Genomic DNA, 23533 nt, shown 5'->3' with positions numbered 1-23533 from the left:
CTGCACCTGATAAAATGGTGATGCAACAATATTCCTCCTCTGGATGACTTGTGAAAGCTCCAAAAAAAAACTTGATCTTTTAAATAATGTTTGTTATGAGCTTGAGACTCAACCTGAGTCTCAAAGGGGGAGGGAGTATGTTGTGAAATGAACTGAAGCAATAACTGGCGCGAGGCGCTGCTGTTTGTGACGTCAGCCTGCGTGCTGAGTTTTTCGAATGTTTTGCTTGTAGACAGAACGAAAGCTGATCTCGGAAGATTGAAAATGTTGTGGTGAAAATAAAGAATGGCTTATTAAGAATTTTTTGTCTTTATTCATAATGCACCCAGCCTCGGATAGAGGCAGCCCGCAACTGAACAAACTGTTTTTAATATATTTGATTTATATATTTCCTGTGTTCTTCGTTAACAGTAGCTCTAAATGGCACTTTCAACTAATTTGGTGTCCATCCTTGACAATCAAGTACATTCATGCAAGTTGACAATTAATATATGTAATCTTTCCATAAGATAACACAGCCACAATCGAAGATATGATTTTTGCCATCCCATGTCTCCTAAAATGCTACTGGTACAGCTGCATTGGCTCTGGCCTTGAATACAGCATGTCATACCATCAGAATTGCTTTCAAATAGTCTCACTGCAAGAACACTACTTCCAGGTAAGTCCTCACACTAAGTGTGAAAACGTTTGAGATTACTACAAGTTCAATAACCGGATTCTCTAAAAAACTGCCAAATGTCATGTTGCACAAAATGTGAGCAATTTTCACACTGGCAAAGATATCTGGAGAATACATCACTCCAGACACTTTATCAAACATTCAATATCTGAGTCACTTCCACAGCATCTGCCATTCATGCTGCCAGAGGCATTTACTTTGGACATTACTGGGTGGTCTTAACTACATAAATTACAATACTGAATCAAGTTATCATATATTTTTGTCCATTTATATTTTGTGATTAAAATTAACTTTAAAAAATTTCTATCGCAATAACTTGCAAATATTTTTATTGGGAAATATAATGACAAAAATCCAAGAAATGACTAACCATACACAGAATAATTAAACAACATATATATCAATAATTCATTTCTCTTTTTCTTTAAATTCAGAAATTTCAAAAATTTAGAAAATTACTCATTTGAATGATGTGAATATTAATACCATGTTTGATTAAAGGTAAATTAATATTTTTATTCTTTGAAAAGCAAAAACTGCTTTCATAAATAAATTTTACTTTTATAATTATAGAGCATCTTACCAAGAATTGTTACTTACTTTTTCTTTTCCTTCTCTAAATCTATTGAGAATGGCTATTCAACTAACCAAGATGCAGTCTTCCTGGTATGGCAAAATATAATAGCCTGTCCTATTGACACAGTACCATATATATGTTACACAAAGCTTGAAATTTCTTTATCTCTGCATACTATGTAATACTGATCTATATTATCCAAACTGTCTTCTTCCCTTTTCAGTTTAATTATAATAGGATCAGAAAAAATCAGTTCTGCAAATTCCATGACTTCTTCAGAACAAGTAGCTGAGAACAGCAGCATCTGACAGTCTTTCAGTAGCTGCTTATGAATGCGAATAGACTGGTCTTGATATCCTTGAGTCGAGATCATAACATCTGCTTCATCTAAAACAAATACTTTTATTTTACTGAGATCAAAAAACTTATAGCACATTGCCCAATCATAAACTTTACCAGGAGTTCCAATCATAAAATGAGCAGTAATGTTTTCTCCTCTTTGCAAAACCTCACCTCTAACAGCAAAACAAAATTCAATGTTAGGACAAAATTTTGCCATTTGTTTTGTCACTTTTCCTGTCTGCATGGCTAACTCATATGTTGGGGACAAAATAAGCACGTGAGGATATTTCAAATTTGTGTCCACTCTGCTCAAACTTGCCAAAAGAAAAGCAGCAGTTTTAAGCGTACCACTCTGAGACTGAGCAATCATATTTTGTGGAGGATCTGCAATAAGAGTAGGAAGAGCAGTCTCTTGTATTTTTGAGGGTGAATTAAATCCCATACCACACACACCTTTAAGAAGTTCAGGTCGCAGATTCAATTCTTCAAAATATTTCACAGAATAGAGAGATGAATTAGGATTTCTCTGGATATCTATATCATGAGAAACTTCAATTAAATGAGATCTTACAAGTTTTTTATCACAGTCTCAGCAGGATTTAATTCAGGTTCATCATCTTTTTCATCATAGTCTTTTGATGCTTCATCAGGAATCTTTGGAGGAGGTATTGGAGGTGGCACAGGTGGTGGAATAGGATCGTCCAAATTTAAATTGTCAATTAATTTCGAAATTCCTTTCTCTTGTATATCAGCAGAAAGACTCCAATCATCAACATCTGCCATGATAAAGCCTATCGAAAATGTAAATGTCAAAATATAGATTTCTGTAAATTCTAACATATGCAAAGATAAAGACATACTTAGAAACACTGAAATCATAACAAATATAATGCATGTGTCCCAAATAATTAAAATGTATGAAGATCATAAAAAGCAGTTATTTTACTTATGTCACATTACTTTAAAGTGATAACTCTATTGCTGCACAAAAAAAAAAAAAAAAAAAAAAAAAAAAAAAAAAAAAACTGATTATTATGCCTTTTATTAAGTGGTATTCAATTCTATGTCCAAAAACTCATGAATATACAAGTTACCTACTAACTAAATGTAGAAAATGGTTCCCAGTGGAGAAATAGTATCTATTTCAATTTGGAACCATCTTGTTTAGTTGACTTTGGTTTTTAAACAAGACAGACTAAATAATCATATTTTGTGAAGTTTTTACATCATGAATATGTTTGTATCAACAGAGCCAGGTTGAAGAAAGGCCAGCACCTGGGTAATCATGTAACATGTGATCTAATCACTTAGCTATTTATTTTTAGAGGGTGATCCTAAAATTTGCTGTCTTCTCACCTTTATTTTATTGCATGCTCAAATTTAAAAAGAGTGTTTTAGTCTAAGAAATAAATAACTAACTAAAAGCAGTAGATCACATACTACAGTCAAAAGTCGTTAATTCGGACACCCATAATTCGGAATGATCTATAATCCAGACCTCAAAACTAAAAACTTTCTGCGCATGCGCCGCGTTGACACATGCGCATAGGCGTTTACGCGTGCGCGTAAGACCTTTTACGACTGCGCATATGAGTGTGGGCAAGTGCAGAATACGTTTTCGCGTGCGCGTTTTGTGTATAATAGACGTATAAGCTAAAATTATCTAATTATCTATTTCAGTTAATGTTGATGTTTGCGTTGTTCCTTAATTTTCAAATTGGATCCGGCTTATTATTTTTCGCAGACTGTAAGAGCAATTTTATAAAAGTAAGTTTAAACTTTCAATTATATCAAATAGAATTTCCGATATATATTTGTTAATACGTAAAGGATCTAAAGCGAAAGTATGTTTTGAAATCCGAAATCTATTTATCAATTTCACGTTGCTTTGCGGGGGGATTCGCCGGGGCGGGGGCTGGTAATGAATTGGAAGTTGATCTGTCAGCACTATCCTTATCTTCAGCGCAGATGTTTTTATTTTATTTGGCTTATAATTCCTTGAAGAAAGTGACAGAGGTTATTGAAAACGAAAAAATTTCGATTGACAAATTAGTCGGTGTTCTAGACACAGCAATTATAGGACTTGAACAGCGGAACTTTGTAACTGAACAAGAAATTATGTCTGTTTAATAGAATTAAAGAGAAAGTATTATCACATGAAACGAAGCAAAACTTATAACTTACAACATTGAAAGAAATGTTTAATAAAGTAAACAAATAAATATTAAGCTTTTTCTTTTTGCAAATTTTGATACCCTTTAGATCATAATTGTTCTTTATTTCATAAATTACGGTTTCATATTTTTAATTTTAGAATTTCTGCATGCCATCTTACGAGATTTAAACTGATGATCTATAATCCGGAAAAATCGATAATCCGGAATCGCCGAAGTCCCGACGAGTCCGGATTAACGACTTTTGACTGTATATGATTACCGGAACCTGTACATAATCGCAAGTATACTTCCAACCTGGCTTTCTGTCCCAATTTTGAGAGGTGTGGTCTGCAGGAATTAGTCTCTCTGAAACCAGCCATGTTTCTTATCGAGAACAGAAATTCCAATGTTGAAGATCTTGATGAATTAAATTCGTCGAGTCTTAATAAGAGATTAAAGTATAGAACTAAATTGTTAAATGATCTGAGACAACGATTTAGAAAAGAATACTTTAGTCAACTGGTTCAAAACATAATGAAAAATGAACTCGGGAACCTGTAGTAGGAGAAAAAGTACTGATGGAGGATGATAACAGAAAACGTTTATTTTGGTCCTTAGCCCGAATTACATAATTGATCCCTGGATGTGATGGAAAGATTTGTACGGTTAAACTTAAGACCCGGCATGGAACAGTTGTACGACCAATACATTGCATCTTTCCTCTGGAGACCCAGGCCAATGATAGAAGCATGATTCCTGATAAGAAACTGGGTGCAGAGAAATCTAATTCTAGTGCTGGATGTATGTTAAAAAGAGGAACTGCACCTGATAAAATGGTGATGCAACAATATTCCTCCTCTGGATGACTTGTGAAAGCTCCAAAAAAAAACTTGATCTTTTAAATAATGTTTGTTATGAGCTTGAGACTCAACCTGAGTCTCAAAGGGGGAGGGAGTATGTTGTGAAATGAACTGAAGCAATAACTGGCGCGAGGCGCTGCTGTTTGTGACGTCAGCCTGCGTGCTGAGTTTTTCGAATGTTTTGCTTGTAGACAGAACGAAAGCTGATCTCGGAAGATTGAAAATGTTGTGGTGAAAATAAAGAATGGCTTATTAAGAATTTTTTGTCTTTATTCATAATGCACCCAGCCTCGGATAGAGGCAGCCCGCAACTGAACAAACTGTTTTTAATATATTTGATTTATATATTTCCTGTGTTCTTCGTTAACAGTAGCTCTAAATGGCACTTTCAACTAATTTGGTGTCCATCCTTGACAATCAAGTACATTCATGCAAGTTGACAATTAATATATGTAATCTTTCCATAAGATAACACAGCCACAATCGAAGATATGATTTTTGCCATCCCATGTCTCCTAAAATGCTACTGGTACAGCTGCATTGGCTCTGGCCTTGAATACAGCATGTCATACCATCAGAATTGCTTTCAAATAGTCTCACTGCAAGAACACTACTTCCAGGTAAGTCCTCACACTAAGTGTGAAAACGTTTGAGATTACTACAAGTTCAATAACCGGATTCTCTAAAAAACTGCCAAATGTCATGTTGCACAAAATGTGAGCAATTTTCACACTGGCAAAGATATCTGGAGAATACATCACTCCAGACACTTTATCAAACATTCAATATCTGAGTCACTTCCACAGCATCTGCCATTCATGCTGCCAGAGGCATTTACTTTGGACATTACTGGGTGGTCTTAACTACATAAATTACAATACTGAATCAAGTTATCATATATTTTTGTCCATTTATATTTTGTGATTAAAATTAACTTTAAAAAATTTCTATCGCAATAACTTGCAAATATTTTTATTGGGAAATATAATGACAAAAATCCAAGAAATGACTAACCATACACAGAATAATTAAACAACATATATATCAATAATTCATTTCTCTTTTTCTTTAAATTCAGAAATTTCAAAAATTTAGAAAATTACTCATTTGAATGATGTGAATATTAATACCATGTTTGATTAAAGGTAAATTAATATTTTTATTCTTTGAAAAGCAAAAACTGCTTTCATAAATAAATTTTACTTTTATAATTATAGAGCATCTTACCAAGAATTGTTACTTACTTTTTCTTTTCCTTCTCTAAATCTATTGAGAATGGCTATTCAACTAACCAAGATGCAGTCTTCCTGGTATGGCAAAATATAATAGCCTGTCCTATTGACACAGTACCATATATATGTTACACAAAGCTTGAAATTTCTTTATCTCTGCATACTATGTAATACTGATCTATATTATCCAAACTGTCTTCTTCCCTTTTCAGTTTAATTATAATAGGATCAGAAAAAATCAGTTCTGCAAATTCCATGACTTCTTCAGAACAAGTAGCTGAGAACAGCAGCATCTGACAGTCTTTCAGTAGCTGCTTATGAATGCGAATAGACTGGTCTTGATATCCTTGAGTCGAGATCATAACATCTGCTTCATCTAAAACAAATACTTTTATTTTACTGAGATCAAAAAACTTATAGCACATTGCCCAATCATAAACTTTACCAGGAGTTCCAATCATAAAATGAGCAGTAATGTTTTCTCCTCTTTGCAAAACCTCACCTCTAACAGCAAAACAAAATTCAATGTTAGGACAAAATTTTGCCATTTGTTTTGTCACTTTTCCTGTCTGCATGGCTAACTCATATGTTGGGGACAAAATAAGCACGTGAGGATATTTCAAATTTGTGTCCACTCTGCTCAAACTTGCCAAAAGAAAAGCAGCAGTTTTAAGCGTACCACTCTGAGACTGAGCAATCATATTTTGTGGAGGATCTGCAATAAGAGTAGGAAGAGCAGTCTCTTGTATTTTTGAGGGTGAATTAAATCCCATACCACACACACCTTTAAGAAGTTCAGGTCGCAGATTCAATTCTTCAAAATATTTCACAGAATAGAGAGATGAATTAGGATTTCTCTGGATATCTATATCATGAGAAACTTCAATTAAATGAGATCTTACAAGTTTTTTATCACAGTCTCAGCAGGATTTAATTCAGGTTCATCATCTTTTTCATCATAGTCTTTTGATGCTTCATCAGGAATCTTTGGAGGAGGTATTGGAGGTGGCACAGGTGGTGGAATAGGATCGTCCAAATTTAAATTGTCAATTAATTTCGAAATTCCTTTCTCTTGTATATCAGCAGAAAGACTCCAATCATCAACATCTGCCATGATAAAGCCTATCGAAAATGTAAATGTCAAAATATAGATTTCTGTAAATTCTAACATATGCAAAGATAAAGACATACTTAGAAACACTGAAATCATAACAAATATAATGCATGTGTCCCAAATAATTAAAATGTATGAAGATCATAAAAAGCAGTTATTTTACTTATGTCACATTACTTTAAAGTGATAACTCTATTGCTGCACAAAAAAAAAAAAAAAAACTGATTATTATGCCTTTTATTAAGTGGTATTCAATTCTATGTCCAAAAACTCATGAATATACAAGTTACCTACTAACTAAATGTAGAAAATGGTTCCCAGTGGAGAAATAGTATCTATTTCAATTTGGAACCATCTTGTTTAGTTGACTTTGGTTTTTAAACAAGACAGACTAAATAATCATATTTTGTGAAGTTTTTACATCATGAATATGTTTGTATCAACAGAGCCAGGTTGAAGAAAGGCCAGCACCTGGGTAATCATGTAACATGTGATCTAATCACTTAGCTATTTATTTTTAGAGGGTGATCCTAAAATTTGCTGTCTTCTCACCTTTATTTTATTGCATGCTCAAATTTAAAAAGAGTGTTTTAGTCTAAGAAATAAATAACTAACTAAAAGCAGTAGATCACATACTACAGTCAAAAGTCGTTAATTCGGACACCCATAATTCGGAATGATCTATAATCCAGACCTCAAAACTAAAAACTTTCTGCGCATGCGCCGCGTTGACACATGCGCATAGGCGTTTACGCGTGCGCGTAAGACCTTTTACGACTGCGCATATGAGTGTGGGCAAGTGCAGAATACGTTTTCGCGTGCGCGTTTTGTGTATAATAGACGTATAAGCTAAAATTATCTAATTATCTATTTCAGTTAATGTTGATGTTTGCGTTGTTCCTTAATTTTCAAATTGGATCCGGCTTATTATTTTTCGCAGACTGTAAGAGCAATTTTATAAAAGTAAGTTTAAACTTTCAATTATATCAAATAGAATTTCCGATATATATTTGTTAATACGTAAAGGATCTAAAGCGAAAGTATGTTTTGAAATCCGAAATCTATTTATCAATTTCACGTTGCTTTGCGGGGGGATTCGCCGGGGCGGGGGCTGGTAATGAATTGGAAGTTGATCTGTCAGCACTATCCTTATCTTCAGCGCAGATGTTTTTATTTTATTTGGCTTATAATTCCTTGAAGAAAGTGACAGAGGTTATTGAAAACGAAAAAATTTCGATTGACAAATTAGTCGGTGTTCTAGACACAGCAATTATAGGACTTGAACAGCGGAACTTTGTAACTGAATAAGAAATTATGTCTGTTTAATAGAATTAAAGAGAAAGTATTATCACATGAAACGAAGCAAAACTTATAACTTACAACATTGAAAGAAATGTTTAATAAAGTAAACAAATAAATATTAAGCTTTTTCTTTTTGCAAATTTTGATACCCTTTAGATCATAATTGTTCTTTATTTCATAAATTACGGTTTCATATTTTTAATTTTAGAATTACTGCATGCCATCTTACGAGATTTAAACTGATGATCTATAATCCGGAAAAATCGATAATCCGGAATCGCCGAAGTCCCGACGAGTCCGGATTAACGACTTTTGACTGTATATGATTACCGGAACCTGTACATAATCGCAAGTATACTTCCAACCTGGCTTTCTGTCCCAATTTTGAGAGGTGTGGTCTGCAGGAATTAGTCCCTCTGAAACCAGCCATGTTTCTTATCGAGAACAGAAATTCCAATGTTGAAGATCTTGATGAATTAAATTCGTCGAGTCTTAATAAGAGATTAAAGTATAGAACTAAATTGTTAAATGATCTGAGACAACGATTTAGAAAAGAATACTTTAGTCAACTGGTTCAAAACATAATGAAAAATGAACTCGGGAACCTGTAGTAGGAGAAAAAGTACTGATGGAGGATGATAACAGAAAACGTTTATTTTGGTCCTTAGCCCGAATTACATAATTGATCCCTGGATGTGATGGAAAGATTTGTACGGTTAAACTTAAGACCCGGCATGGAACAGTTGTACGACCAATACATTGCATCTTTCCTCTGGAGACCCAGGCCAATGATAGAAGCATGATTCCTGATAAGAAACTGGGTGCAGAGAAATCTAATTCTAGTGCTGGATGTATGTTAAAAAGAGGAACTGCACCTGATAAAATGGTGATGCAACAATATTCCTCCTCTGGATGACTTGTGAAAGCTCCAAAAAAAAACTTGATCTTTTAAATAATGTTTGTTATGAGCTTGAGACTCAACCTGAGTATCAAAGGGGGAGGGAGTATGTTGTGAAATGAACTGAAGCAATAACTGGCACGAGGCGCTGCTGTTTGTGACGTCAGCCTGCGTGCTGAGTTTTTCGAATGTTTTGCTTGTAGACAGAACGAAAGCTGATCTCGGAAGAGTGAAAATGTTGTGGTGAAAATAAAGAATGGCTTATTAAGAATTTTTTGTCTTTATTCATAATGCACCCAGCCTCGGATAGAGGCAGCCCGCAACTGAACAAACTGTTTTTAATATATTTGATTTATATATTTCCTGTGTTCTTCGTTAACAGTAGCTCTAAATGGCACTTTCAACTAATTTGGTGTCCATCCTTGACAATCAAGTACATTCATGCAAGTTGACAATTAATATATGTAATCTTTCCATAAGATAACACAGCCACAATCGAAGATATGATTTTTGCCATCCCATGTCTCCTAAAATGCTACTGGTACAGCTGCATTGGCTCTGGCCTTGAATACAGCATGTCATACCATCAGAATTGCTTTCAAATAGTCTCACTGCAAGAACACTACTTCCAGGTAAGTCCTCACACTAAGTGTGAAAACGTTTGAGATTACTACAAGTTCAATAACCGGATTCTCTAAAAAACTGCCAAATGTCATGTTGCACAAAATGTGAGCAATTTTCACACTGGCAAAGATATCTGGAGAATACATCACTCCAGACACTTTATCAAACATTCAATATCTGAGTCACTTCCACAGCATCTGCCATTCATGCTGCCAGAGGCATTTACTTTGGACATTACTGGGTGGTCTTAACTACATAAATTACAATACTGAATCAAGTTATCATATATTTTTGTCCATTTATATTTTGTGATTAAAATTAACTTTAAAAAATTTCTATCGCAATAACTTGCAAATATTTTTATTGGGAAATATAATGACAAAAATCCAAGAAATGACTAACCATACACAGAATAATTAAACAACATATATATCAATAATTCATTTCTCTTTTTCTTTAAATTCAGAAATTTCAAAAATTTAGAAAATTACTCATTTGAATGATGTGAATATTAATACCATGTTTGATTAAAGGTAAATTAATATTTTTATTCTTTGAAAAGCAAAAACTGCTTTCATAAATAAATTTTACTTTTATAATTATAGAGCATCTTACCAAGAATTGTTACTTACTTTTTCTTTTCCTTCTCTAAATCTATTGAGAATGGCTATTCAACTAACCAAGATGCAGTCTTCCTGGTATGGCAAAATATAATAGCCTGTCCTATTGACACAGTACCATATATATGTTACACAAAGCTTGAAATTTCTTTATCTCTGCATACTATGTAATACTGATCTATATTATCCAAACTGTCTTCTTCCCTTTTCAGTTTAATTATAATAGGATCAGAAAAAATCAGTTCTGCAAATTCCATGACTTCTTCAGAACAAGTAGCTGAGAACAGCAGCATCTGACAGTCTTTCAGTAGCTGCTTATGAATGCGAATAGACTGGTCTTGATATCCTTGAGTCGAGATCATAACATCTGCTTCATCTAAAACAAATACTTTTATTTTACTGAGATCAAAAAACTTATAGCACATTGCCCAATCATAAACTTTACCAGGAGTTCCAATCATAAAATGAGCAGTAATGTTTTCTCCTCTTTGCAAAACCTCACCTCTAACAGCAAAACAAAATTCAATGTTAGGACAAAATTTTGCCATTTGTTTTGTCACTTTTCCTGTCTGCATGGCTAACTCATATGTTGGGGACAAAATAAGCACGTGAGGATATTTCAAATTTGTGTCCACTCTGCTCAAACTTGCCAAAAGAAAAGCAGCAATTTTAAGCGAACCACTCTGAGACTGAGCAATCATATTTTGTGGAGGATCTGCAATAAGAGTAGGAAGAGCAGTCTCTTGTATTTTTGAGGGTGAATTAAATCCCATACCACACACACCTTTAAGAAGTTCAGGTCGCAGATTCAATTCTTCAAAATATTTCACAGAATAGAGAGGTGAATTAGGATTTCTCTGGATATCTATATCATGAGAAACTTCAATTAAATGAGATCTTACAAGTTTTTTCATCACAGTCTCAGCAGGATTTAATTCAGGTTCATCATCTTTTTCATCATAGTCTTTTGATGCTTCATCAGGAATCTTTGGAGGAGGTATTGGAGGTGGCACAGGTGGTGGAATAGGATCGTCCAAATTTAAATTGTCAATTAATTTCGAAATTCCTTTCTCTTGTATATCAGCAGAAAGACTCCAATCATCAACATCTGCCATGATAAAGCCTATCGAAAATGTAAATGTCAAAATATAGATTTCTGTAAATTCTAACATATGCAAAGATAAAGACATACTTAGAAACACTGAAATCATAACAAATATAATGCATGTGTCCCAAATAATTAAAATGTATGAAGATCATAAAAAGCAGTTATTTTACTTATGTCACATTACTTTAAAGTGATAACTCTATTGCTGCACAAAAAAAAAAAAAAAAAAAAAAAAAAAACTGATTATTATGCCTTTTATTAAATGGTATTCAATTCTATGTCCAAAAACTCATGAATATACAAGTTACCTACTAACTAAATGTAGAAAATGGTTCCCAGTGGAGAAATAGTATCTATTTCAATTTGGAACCATCTTGTTTAGTTGACTTTGGTTTTTAAACAAGACAGACTAAATAATCATATTTTGTGAAGTTTTTACATCATGAATATGTCTGTATTAACAGAGCCAGGTTGAAGAAAGGCCAGCACCTGGGTAATCATGTAACATGTGATCTAATCACTTAGCTATTTATTTTTAGAGGGTGATCCTAAAATTTGCTGTCTTCTCACCTTTATTTTATTGCATGCTCAAATTTAAAAAGAGTGTTTTAGTCTAAGAAATAAATAACTAACTAAAAGCAGTAGATCACATACTACAGTCAAAAGTCGTTAATTCGGACACCCATAATTCGGAATGATCTATAATCCAAACCTCAAAACTAAAAACTTTCTGCGCATGCGCCGCGTTGACACATGCGCATAGGCGTTTACGCGTGCGCGTAAGACCTTTTACGACTGCGCATATGAGTGTGTGCAAGTGCAGAATACGTTTTCGCGTGCGCGTTTTGTGTATAATAGACGTATAAGCTAAAATTATCTAATTATCTATTTCAGTTAATGTTGATGTTTGCGTTGTTCCTTAATTTTCAAATTGGATCTGGCTTATTATTTTTCGCAGACTGTAAGAGCAATTTTATAAAAGTAAGTTTAAACTTTCAATTATATCAAATAGAATTTCCGATATATATTTGTTAATACGTAAAGGATCTAAAGCAAAAGTATGTTTTGAAATCCGAAATCTATTTATCAATTTCACGTTGCTTGGCGGGGGGGATCGCCGGGGCAGGGGCGGGTAATGAATTGGAAGTTGATCTGTCAGCACTATCCTTATCTTCAGCGCAGATGTTGATTGACAAATTACTCGGTGTTCTAGACACAGCAATTATAGGACTTGAACAGCGGAACTTTGTAACTGAACAAGAAATTATGTCTGTTTAATAGAATTAAAGAGAAAGTATTATCACATGAAACGAAGCAAAACTTATAACTTACATTGAAAGAAATGTTTAATAAAGTAAACAAATAAATATTAAGCTTTTTCTTTTTGCAAATTTTGATACCCTTTAGATCATAATTGTTCTTTATTTCATAAATTATGGTTTCATATTTTTAATTTTAGAATTTCTGCATGCCATCTTACGAGATTTAAACTGATGATCTATAATCCGGAAAAATCGATAATCCGGAATCGCCGAAGTCCCGACGAGTCCGGATTAACGACTTTTGACTGTATATGATTACCGGAACCTGTACATTCTCGCAAGTATACTTCCAACCTGGCTTTCTGTCCCAATTTTGAGAGGTGTGGTCTGCAGGAATTAGTCCCTCTGAAACCGGCCATGTTTCTTATCGAGAACAGAAATTCCGATGTTGAAGATCTTGATGAATTAAATTTGTCGAGTCTTAATAAGAGATTAAAGTATAGAACTAAATTGTTAAATGATCTGAGACAACGATTTAGAAAAGAATACTTTAGTCAACTGGTTCAAAACATAATGAAAAATGAACTCGGGAACCTGTAGTAGGAGAAAAAGTACTGATGGAGGATGATAAAAGAAAATGTTTATTTTGGTCCTTAGCCCGAATTACATAATTGATCCCTGGATGTGATGGAAAGATTTGTACGGTTAAACTTAAGACCCGGCATGGAACAGTTGTACGACCAATACATTGCATCTTTCCTCTGGAGACCCAGGCCAATGATAGAAGCATGATTCCTGATAAGAAACTGGGTGCAGAGAAATCTAATTCTAGTGCTGGATGTATGTTAAAAAGAGGAACTGCACCTGATAAAATGGTGATGCAACAATATTCCTCCTCTGGATGACTTGTGAAAGCTCCAAAAAAAACTTGATCTTTTAAATAATGTTTGTTATGAGCTTGAGACTCAACCTGAGTCTCAAAGGGGGAGGGAGTATGTTGTGAAATGAACTGAAGCAATAACTGGCGCGAGGCGCTGCTGTTTGTGACGTCAACCTGCGTGCTGAGTTTTTCGAATGTTTTGCTTGTAGACAGAACGAAAGCTGATCTCGGAAGAGTGAAAATGTTGTGGTGAAAATAAAGAATGGCTTATTAAGAATTTTTTGTCTTTATTCATAATGCACCCAGCCTCGGATAGAGGCAGCCCGCAACTGAACAAACTGTTTTTAATATATTTGATTTATATATTTTCTGTGTTCTTCGTTAACAGTAGCTCTAAATGGCACTTTCAACTAATTTGGTGTCCATCCTTGACAATCAAGTACATTCATGCAAGTTGACAATTAATATATGTAATCTTTCCATAAGATAACACAGCCACAATCGAAGATATGATTTTTGCCATCCTATGTCTCCTAAAATGCTACTGGTATAGCTGCATTGGCTCTGGCCTTGAATACAGCATGTCATACCATCAGAATTGCTTTCAAATAGTCTCACTGCAAGAACACTACTTCCAGGTAAGTCCTCACACTAAGTGTGAAAACGTTTGAGATTACTACAAGTTCAATAACCGGATTCTCTAAAAAACTGCCAAATGTCATGTTGCACAAAATGTGAGCAATTTTCACACTGGCAAAGATATCTGGAGAATACATCACTCCAGACACTTTATCAAACATTCAATATCTGAGTCACTTCCACAGCATCTGCCATTCATGCTGCCAGAGGCATTTACTTTGGACATTACTGGGTGGTTTTAACTACATAAATTACAATATTGAATCAAGTTATCATATATTTTTGTCCATTTATATTTTGTGATTAAAATTAACTTTAAAAAATTTCTATCGCAATAACTTGCAAATATTTTTATTGGGAAATATAATGACAAAAATCCAAGAAATGACTAACCATACACAGAATAATTAAACAACATATATATCAATAATTCATTTCTCTTTTTCTTTAAATTCAGAAATTTCAAAAATTTAGAAAATTACTCATTTGAATGATGTGAATATTAATACCATGTTTGATTAAAGGTAAATTAATATTTTTATTCTTTGAAAAGCAAAAACTGCTTTCATAAATAAATTTTACTTTTATAATTATAGAGCATCTTACCAAGAATTGTTACTTACTTTTTCTTTTCCTTCTCTAAATCTATTGAGAATGGCTATTCAACTAACCAAGATGCAATCTTCCTGGTATGGCAAAATATAATAGCCTGTCCTATTGACACAGTACCATATATATGTTACACAAAGCTTGAAATTTCTTTATCTCTGCATACTATGTAATACTGATCTATATTATCCAAACTGTCTTCTTCCCTTTTCACTTTAATTATAATAGGATCAGAAAAAATCAGTTCTGCAAATTCCATGACTTCTTCAGAACAAGTAGCTGAGAACAGCAGCATCTGACAGTCTTTCAGTAGCTGCTTATGAATGCGAATAGACTGGTCTTGATATCCTTGAGTCGAGATCATAACATCTGCTTCATCTAAAACAAATACTTTTATTTTCCTAAGATCAAAAAACTTATAGCACATTGCCCAATCATAAACTTTACCAGGAGTTCCAATCATAAAATGAGCAGTAATTTTTTCTCCTCTTTGCAAAACCTCACCTCTAACAGCAAAACAAAATTCAATGTTAGGACAAAATTTTGCCATTTGTTTTGTCACTTTTCCTGTCTGCATAGCTAACTCATATGTTGGGGACAAAATAAGCACGTGAGGATATTTCAAATTTGTGTCCACTCTGCTCAAACTTGCCAAAAGAAAAGCAGCAGTTTTAAGCGTACCACTCTGAGACTGAGCAATCATATTTTGTGGAGGATCTGCAATAAGAGTAGGAAGAGCAGTCTCTTGTATTTTTGAGGGTGAATTAAATCCCATACCACACACACCTTTAAGAAGTTCAGGTCGCAGATTCAATTCTTCAAAATATTTCACAGAATAGAGAGGTGAATTAGGATTTCTCTGGATATCTATATCATGAGAAACTTCAATTAAATGAGATCTTACAAGTTTTTTCATCACAGATATCTCAGCAGGATTTAATTCAGGTTCATCATCTTTTTCATCATAGTCTTTTGATGCTTCATCAGGAATCTTTGGAGGAGGTATTGGAGGTGGCACAGGTGGTGGAATAGGATCGTCCAAATTTAAATTGTCAATTAATTTCGAAATTCCTTTCTCTTGTATATCAGCAGAAAGACTCCAATCATCAACATCTGCCATGATAAAGCCTATCGAAAATGTAAATGTCAAAATATAGATTTCTGTAAATTCTAACATATGCAAAGACAAAGACATACTTAGAAACACTGAAATCATAACAAATATAATGCATGTGTCCCAAATAATTAAAATGTATGAAGATCATAAAAAGCAGTTATTTTACTTATGTCACATTACTTTAAAGTGATAACTCTATTGCTGCACAAAAAAAAAAAAAAAAAAAAAAAAAAAACGATTATTATGCCTTTTTATTAAATGGTATTCAATTCTATGTCGAAAAACTCATGAATATACAAGTTACCTACTAACTAAATGTAGAAAATGGTTCCCAGTGGAGAAATAGTATCTATTTCAATTTGGAACCATCTTGTTTAGTTGACTTTGGTTTTTAAACAAGACAGACTAAATAATCATATTTTGTGAAGTTTTTACATCATGAATATGTTTGTATCAACAGAGCCAGGTTGAAGAAAGGCCAGCACCTGGGTAATCATGTAACGTGATCTAATCACTTAGCTATTTATTTTTAGAGGGTGATCCTAAAATTTGCTGTCTTCTCACCTTTATTTTATTGCATGCTCAAATTTAAAAAGAGTGTTTTAGTCTAAGAAATAAATAACTAACTAAAAGCAGTAGATCACATACTACAGTCAAAAGTCGTTAATTCGGACACCCATAATTCGGAATGATCTATAATCCGGACCTCAAAACTAAAAACTTTCTGCGCATGCGCCGCGTTGACACATGCGCATAGGCGTTTACGTGTGCGCGTAAGACCTTTTACGACTGCGCATATGAGTGTGCGCAAGTGCAGAATACGTTTTTGCGTGCGCGTTTTGTGTATAATAGACGTATAAGCTAAAATTATCTAATTATCTATTTCAGTTAATGTTGATGTTTGCGTTGTTCCTTAATTTTCAAATTGGATCCGGCTTATTATTTTTCGCAGACTGTAAGAGCAATTTTATAAAAGTAAGCTTAAACTTTCAATTATATCAAATAGAATTTCCGATATATATTTGTTAATACGTAAAGGATCTAAAGCGAAAGTATGTTTTGAAATCCGAAATCTATTTATCAATTTCACGTTGCTTGGCGGGGGGGATCGCCGGGGCGGGGGCGGGTAATGAATTGGAAGTTGATCTGTCAGCACTATCCTTATCTTCAGCGCAGATGTTTTTATTTTATTTGGCTTATAATTCCTTGAAGAAAGTGACAGAGGTTATTGAAAACGAAAAAATTTCGATTGACAAATTACTCTTACTCGGTGTTCTAGACACAGCAATTATAGGACTTGAACAGCGGAACTTTGTAACTGAACAAGAAATTATGTCTGTTTAATAGAATTAAAGAGAAAGTATTATCACATGAAACGAAGCAAAACTTAAACAACTTACATTGAAAGAAATGTTTAATAAAGTAAACAAATAAATATTAAGCTTTTTCTTTTTGCAAATTTTGATACCCTTTAGATAATAATTGTTCTTTATTTCATAAATTATAGTTTCATATTTTTAATTTTAGAATTTCTGCATGCCATCTTAAGAGATTTAAACTGATGATCTATAATCCGGAAAAATCGATAATCCGGAATCGGCGAAGTCCCGACGAGTCCGGATTAATGACTTTTGACTGTAAATGATTACCGGAACCTGTACATTCTCGCAAGTATACTTCCAACCTGGCTTTCTGTCCTAATTTTGAGAGGTGTGGTCTGCAGGAATTAGTCCCTCTGAAACCGGCCATGTTTCTTATCGAGAACAGAAATTCCAATGTTGAAGATCTTGATGAATTTAATTCGTCGAGTCTTAATAAGAGATTAAAGTATAGAACTAAATTGTTAAATGATCTGAGACAACGATTTAGAAAAGAATACTTTAGTCAACTGGTTCAAAACATAATGAAAAATGAACTCGGGAACCTGTAGTAGGAGAAAAAGTACTGATGGAGGATGATAACAGAAAACGTTTATTTTGGTCCTTAGCCCGAATTACATAATTGATCCCTGGATGTGATGGAAAGATTTGTACGGTTAAACTTAAGACCCGGCATGGAACAGTTGTACGACCAATACATTGCATCTTTCCTCTGGAGACCCAGGCCAATGATAGAAGCATGATTCCTGATAAGAAACTGGGTGCAGAGAAATCTAATTCTAGTGCTGGATGTATGTTAAAAAGAGGAACTGCACCTGATAAAATGGTGATGCAACAATATTCCTCCTCTGGATGACTTGTGAAAGCTCCAAAAAAAAACTTGATCTTTTAAATAATGTTTGTTATGAGCTTGAGACTCAACCTGAGTCTCAAAGGGGGAGGGAGTATGTTGTGAAATGAACTGAAGCAATAACTGGCGCGAGGCGCTGCTGTTTGTGACGTCAGCCTGCGTGCTGAGCTTTTCTAATGTTTTGCTTGTAGACAGAATGAAAGCTGATCTCGGAAGAGTGAGAATGTTGTGATGAAAATAAAGAATGGCTTATTAAGAATTTTTTGTCCTTATTCATAATGCACCCAGCCTCGGGTAGAGGCAGCCCGCAACTGAACAAACTGTTTTGAATATATTTGATTTATATATTTTCTGTGTTCTTCGTTAACAGTAGCTCTAAATGGCACTTTCAACTAATTTGGTGTCCATCCTTGACAATCAAGTACATTCATGCAAGCTGACAACTAATATATGTAATCTTTCCATAAGATAACACAGCCACAATCGAAGATATGATTTTTGCCATCCCATGTCTCCTAAAATGCTACTGGTATAGCTGCATTGGCTCTGGCCTTGAATACAGCATATCATACCATCAGAACTGCTTTCAAATAATCTCACTGCAAGAACACTACTTCGAGGTAAGTCCTCACACTAGGTGTGAAAAACGTTTGAGATTACTACAAGTTCAATAACCGGATTCTCTAGAAAAAACACCAAATGTCATGTTGCACAAAATGTGAGCAATTTTCACACTGCCAAAGATATCTGGAGAATACATCACTCCAGACACTTTATCAAACATTCAATATCTGAGTCACTTCCACAGCATCTGCCATTCATGCTGCCAGAGGCATTTACTTTGGACATTACTGGGTGGTCTTAACTACATAAATTACAATATTGAATCAAGTTATCATATATTTTTGTCCATTTATATTTTGTGATTAAAATTAACTTTAAAAAATTTCTATCGCAATAACTTGCAAATATTTTTATTGGGAAATATAATGACAAAAATCCAAGAAATGACTAACCATACACAGAATAATTAAACAACATATATATCAATAATTCATTTCTCTTTTTCTTTAAATTCAGAAATTTCAAAAATTTAGAAAATTACTCATTTGAATGATGTGAATATTAATACCATGTTTGATTAAAGGTAAATTAATATTTTTATTCTTTGAAAAGCAAAAACTGCTTTCATAAATAAATTTTACTTTTATAATTATAGAGCATCTTACCAAGAATTGTTACTTACTTTTTCTTTTCCTTCTCTAAATCTATTGAGAATGGCTATTCAACTAACCAAGATGCAGTCTTCCTGGTATGGCAAAATATAATAGCCTGTCCTATTGACACAGTACCATATATATGTTACACAAAGCTTGAAATTTCTTTATCTCTGCATACTATGTAATATTGATCTATATTATCCAAACTGTCTTCTTCCCTTTTCAGTTTAATTATAATAGGATCAGAAACAATCAATTCTGCAAATTCCATGCTTCTTCAGAACAAGTAGCTGAGAACAGCATCATCTGACAGTCTTTCAGTAGCTGCTTATGAATGCGAATAGACTGGTCTTGATATCCTTGAGTCGAGATCATAACATCTGCTTCATATAAAACAAATACTTTTATTTTCCTGAGATCAAAAAACTTATAGCGCATTGCCCAATCATAAACTTTACCAGGAGTTCCAATCATAAAATGAGCAGTAATTTTTTCTCCTCGTTGCAAAACCTCACCTCTAACAGCAAAACAAAATTCAATGTTAGGACAAAATTTTGCCATTTGTTTTGTCACTTTTCCTGTCTGCATGGCTAACTCATATGTTGGGGACAAAATAAGCACGTGAGGATATTTCAAATTTGTGTCCACTCTGCTCAAACTTGCCAAAAGAAAAGCAGCAGTTTTAAGCGTACCACTCTGAGACTGAGCAATCATATTTTGTGGAGGATCTGCAATAAGAGTAGGAAGAGCAGTCTCTTGTATTTTTGAGGGTGAATTAAATCCCATACCACACACACCTTTAAGAAGTTCAGGTCGCAGATTCAATTCTTCAAAATATTTCACAGAATAGAGAGGTGAATTAGGATTTCTCTGGATATCTATATCATGAGAAACTTCAATTAAATGAGATCTTACAAGTTTTTCATCACAGATATCTCAGCAGGATTTAATTCAGGTTCATCATCTTTTTCATCATAGTCTTTTGATGCTTCATCAGGAATCTTTGGAGGAGGTATTGGAGGTGGCACAGGTGGTGGAATAGGATCGTCCAAATTTAAATTGTCAATTAATTTCGAAATTCCTTTCTCTTGTATATCAGCAGAAAGACTCCAATCATCAACATCTGCCATGATAAAGCCTATCGAAAATGTAAATGTCAAAATATAGATTTCTGTAAATTCTAACATATGTAAAGACAAAGACATACTTAGAAAAACTGAAATCATAACAAATATAATGCATGTGTCCCAAATAATTAAAATGTATGAAGATCATAAAAAGCAGTTATTTTACTTATGTCACATTACTTTAAATTGATAACTCTATTGCTGCACAAAAAAAAAAAAAAAAAAAAAAAAAAAAAAAAAACCCTGATTATTATGCCTTTCATTAAATGGTATTCGATTCCATGTCCAAAAACTCATGAATATACAAGTTACCTACTAACTAAATGTAGAAAATGGTTCCCAGTGGAGAAATAGTATCTATTTCAATTTGGAACCATCTTGTTTAGTTACCATCTAGACTTTGGTTTTTAAACAGGACAGACTAAATATTCATATTTTGTGAAATTTTTACATCATAAATATCTTTGTATCAACAGAGCCAGGTTGAAGAAAGGCCAGCACCTGGGTAATCAGGTAATATGTGATCTAATTACTTAGCTATTTATTTTTAGAGGGTGATTTTTTTGCCGTCTTCTCACCTTTATTTTATTACATGCTCAAATTTAAAAAGAGTGTTTTAGTCTAAGAAATAAATAACTAACTAAAAGCAGTAGATTACATACTATATGATTACTGGAACCTGTACATTCTCGCAAGTATACCTCCAACCTGGCTTTCTGTCCCAATTTTGAGAGGTGTGGTGGTACAAGAGACTCGCACCCTTCTCCCTCTATCACCAATCTCTTGAAAGGACTTCAGGTTTGCTGTATATTTTCAGTCATTTGCTGCAGACACTATATGCTTGCATACATCCATGCTTTCTCCAGGATTTAAAGCCAGACCCATCAATATGTGTCACTAATCATTACAGTAACTGGATTCAGAGGTCGACAGGTTAAAACAAGGCAAATATTCAAGTAGGCATATTAGATATCACAAATCACAAAGCCTAACTGCTGATGAAATTCCGAAGGTTGCTAAACCCTCTTCTCCTACCATTAAACTCTCAAAAAGGTGTCACCTAGCTGCATATTTTGAGTGCCCCCTTGCCAACAAAACACTTACAAACACACATGCCTTCTCTGAGAATTGAACCTGGGCTCTCTGGGGCAGCAATCACCATCTCTAACCATTATCCCATCTTTATGTCAACAGCAGGAGTATGAACCAGTCCTTAATTAAAAATTAGAGGAACAAATTAGTTATTTCACCAACAATTTTTTTTAAATTCTAAAGATGACAAAGATTATTATTATTATAATAATTGACAAAGATTATTTGCCATAGAGATGTATATAGCATGAAGAAGGTAAAATTAAATGTTAAATCACTATCAGAGCACACAATGCAATTTCTCAATATTTCACTAAATGCAACTTTTCAAGTAATCTTCACTTCAATTTTCCCAATAAGGCCTAGTGATCTTTTCTTTCTTCCTTCCATGAGGTTAACAAACATAAAACATACAGTTGAACTTCTCTCCCATCATCATAAAAAACTGCAGATAGAAACCTACTATTCAAACTACCATTTGTAAAGCACTTTTCTAGGTGAAGTTAGCATTGTGCTTCATGTTCATAGGTGGTTTAAGAAAAAAAAAAATCTGGATAGTTAATTGCTCGCTTGGATTTCATGAGAGATCCAAATGGTGACCTTGAGAGAGCAGCAGGCACAATAAATCCCTAATGACCATGTCATAAATGAATACATCTTCCAGATTCTGTAAAACAGTTGTTCCAGAATTTAGCTTTGGTAGGGTCACTGGTAAGACTGAATTAATTTAATGACCAGTGACCTATACTGGTGACTCTTCTAAACATAAAAAGTCATAATTACTGTACGCAGTCCAAAATATAGATATCGAAACCCCCAGCAAATTTTTCTTTTCTTTACAAAGGTTTAGAAATGAGAAATATAATACTCAAAGCATGTGTGCTGTTAAAATGATTTTCTCCCTACTAATTAAAAACTCCGCCATTCGCATTTGATCTGCTAGGCACACATCGAGCACTTTTGTTTGCTCTGCCTCCTTCTCTCCAGCCAATTAGCTGCCCCTCTTCTAGTGCCACTTACAGTCATAAGGTCAGTCAGTGAATATATTTCTTCATTTCCAGTTAACATATGAAATGCATCAAGAAATTTTAATTCACAATAACTATATATTATGGCCAAAGGGGCAGTTATAAAATTTTTAATGTAACTGAACTGATCATCTCTAATGTGACAGTTTGCACTCATTATCACTATTGTAGCAATCTGTAGTAATCAGTCAGATGTGCTGAGTAACAGAAATCCTAGATTTATGTATCTAATAGCTTCTTGGCCATGGATTCATCACACTCATCTAAAGTCATCAATTTTTACAACTACAATGATATCCTTAAATTGTATATTGACCTGAACATTAATATTCTATTAACTTACTACCAAAGAAATCTCAGCTATTCTTAATATAGTAAAATTAATACTGCCATATGCCACTAAATAACTTACCATGATCAGGTTGAATCATGAAAGATCCACCGTCTGATGATTCCCAAGTATACTGCTCATCATCGTTACGTTTTGTTGTTACAGTTATATTGTCTGCAACTAAATAAGCTGAGCAGAAACCTACACCAAACTGTCCAATCATAGAGATATCAGCACCAGCCTGCACTGCTTCCATAAATGCTTTGGCACTAGACTTTGCAATTGTCCCCAAGTTGTTTACCAGATCTGCTTTCGTCGTACATACCCCCAATTTTGTCAAATGCCTAAAGAAAAAATTTATATCTTTAATTAAGATGCTAATTTTTAATCACATTATATTTATTCATATCTTCCAATGAACTAATTTTAAACCATAAACTTGCTAGTTAAGACATACTGTATTACTGTAGCTGCAGTCATG

The 23533-nt window shown here is 33.9% G+C and overlaps 2 protein-coding genes and 5 pseudogenes across 2 annotated transcripts in view; all 7 read right to left on the bottom strand.

The window, feature by feature from the left end:
- Nucleotides 1-23533, bottom strand: part of LOC146993036 (uncharacterized) — a 133241-nt gene that overhangs the window by 27654 nt on the left and 82054 nt on the right. The window lies entirely within an intron of this gene.
- Nucleotides 1176-3231, bottom strand: LOC146993042 (ATP-dependent RNA helicase DDX19A pseudogene; annotated as a pseudogene).
- Nucleotides 5755-7161, bottom strand: LOC146993041 (ATP-dependent RNA helicase DDX19A pseudogene; annotated as a pseudogene).
- LOC146993040 (ATP-dependent RNA helicase DDX19A pseudogene) lies at nucleotides 10310-11983 on the bottom strand (annotated as a pseudogene).
- On the bottom strand, nucleotides 14801-16569 carry LOC146993039 (ATP-dependent RNA helicase DDX19A pseudogene; annotated as a pseudogene).
- On the bottom strand, nucleotides 19622-20383 carry LOC146993038 (ATP-dependent RNA helicase DDX19A pseudogene; annotated as a pseudogene).
- LOC146993037 (uncharacterized) overlaps nucleotides 23266-23533 on the bottom strand; it is a 43592-nt gene continuing 43324 nt past the window's right edge. Inside the window, exon 8 of the mRNA XM_085808530.1 lies at nucleotides 23266-23396. The gene's annotated coding sequence lies outside the window, so the exon portion shown is untranslated. The remainder of the gene's footprint in view (nucleotides 23397-23533) is intronic.

Source organism: Stegodyphus dumicola, chromosome X1 (assembly GCF_044657685.1).
Source record: "Stegodyphus dumicola isolate Sdum_Otavi_A_Nest chromosome X1, ASM4465768v1".
NCBI classification, from domain to species: domain Eukaryota; kingdom Metazoa; phylum Arthropoda; class Arachnida; order Araneae; family Eresidae; genus Stegodyphus; species Stegodyphus dumicola.
Note: the sequence above shows the minus strand (reverse complement) of the source record. Positions and strands in the feature narration are given on the sequence as shown.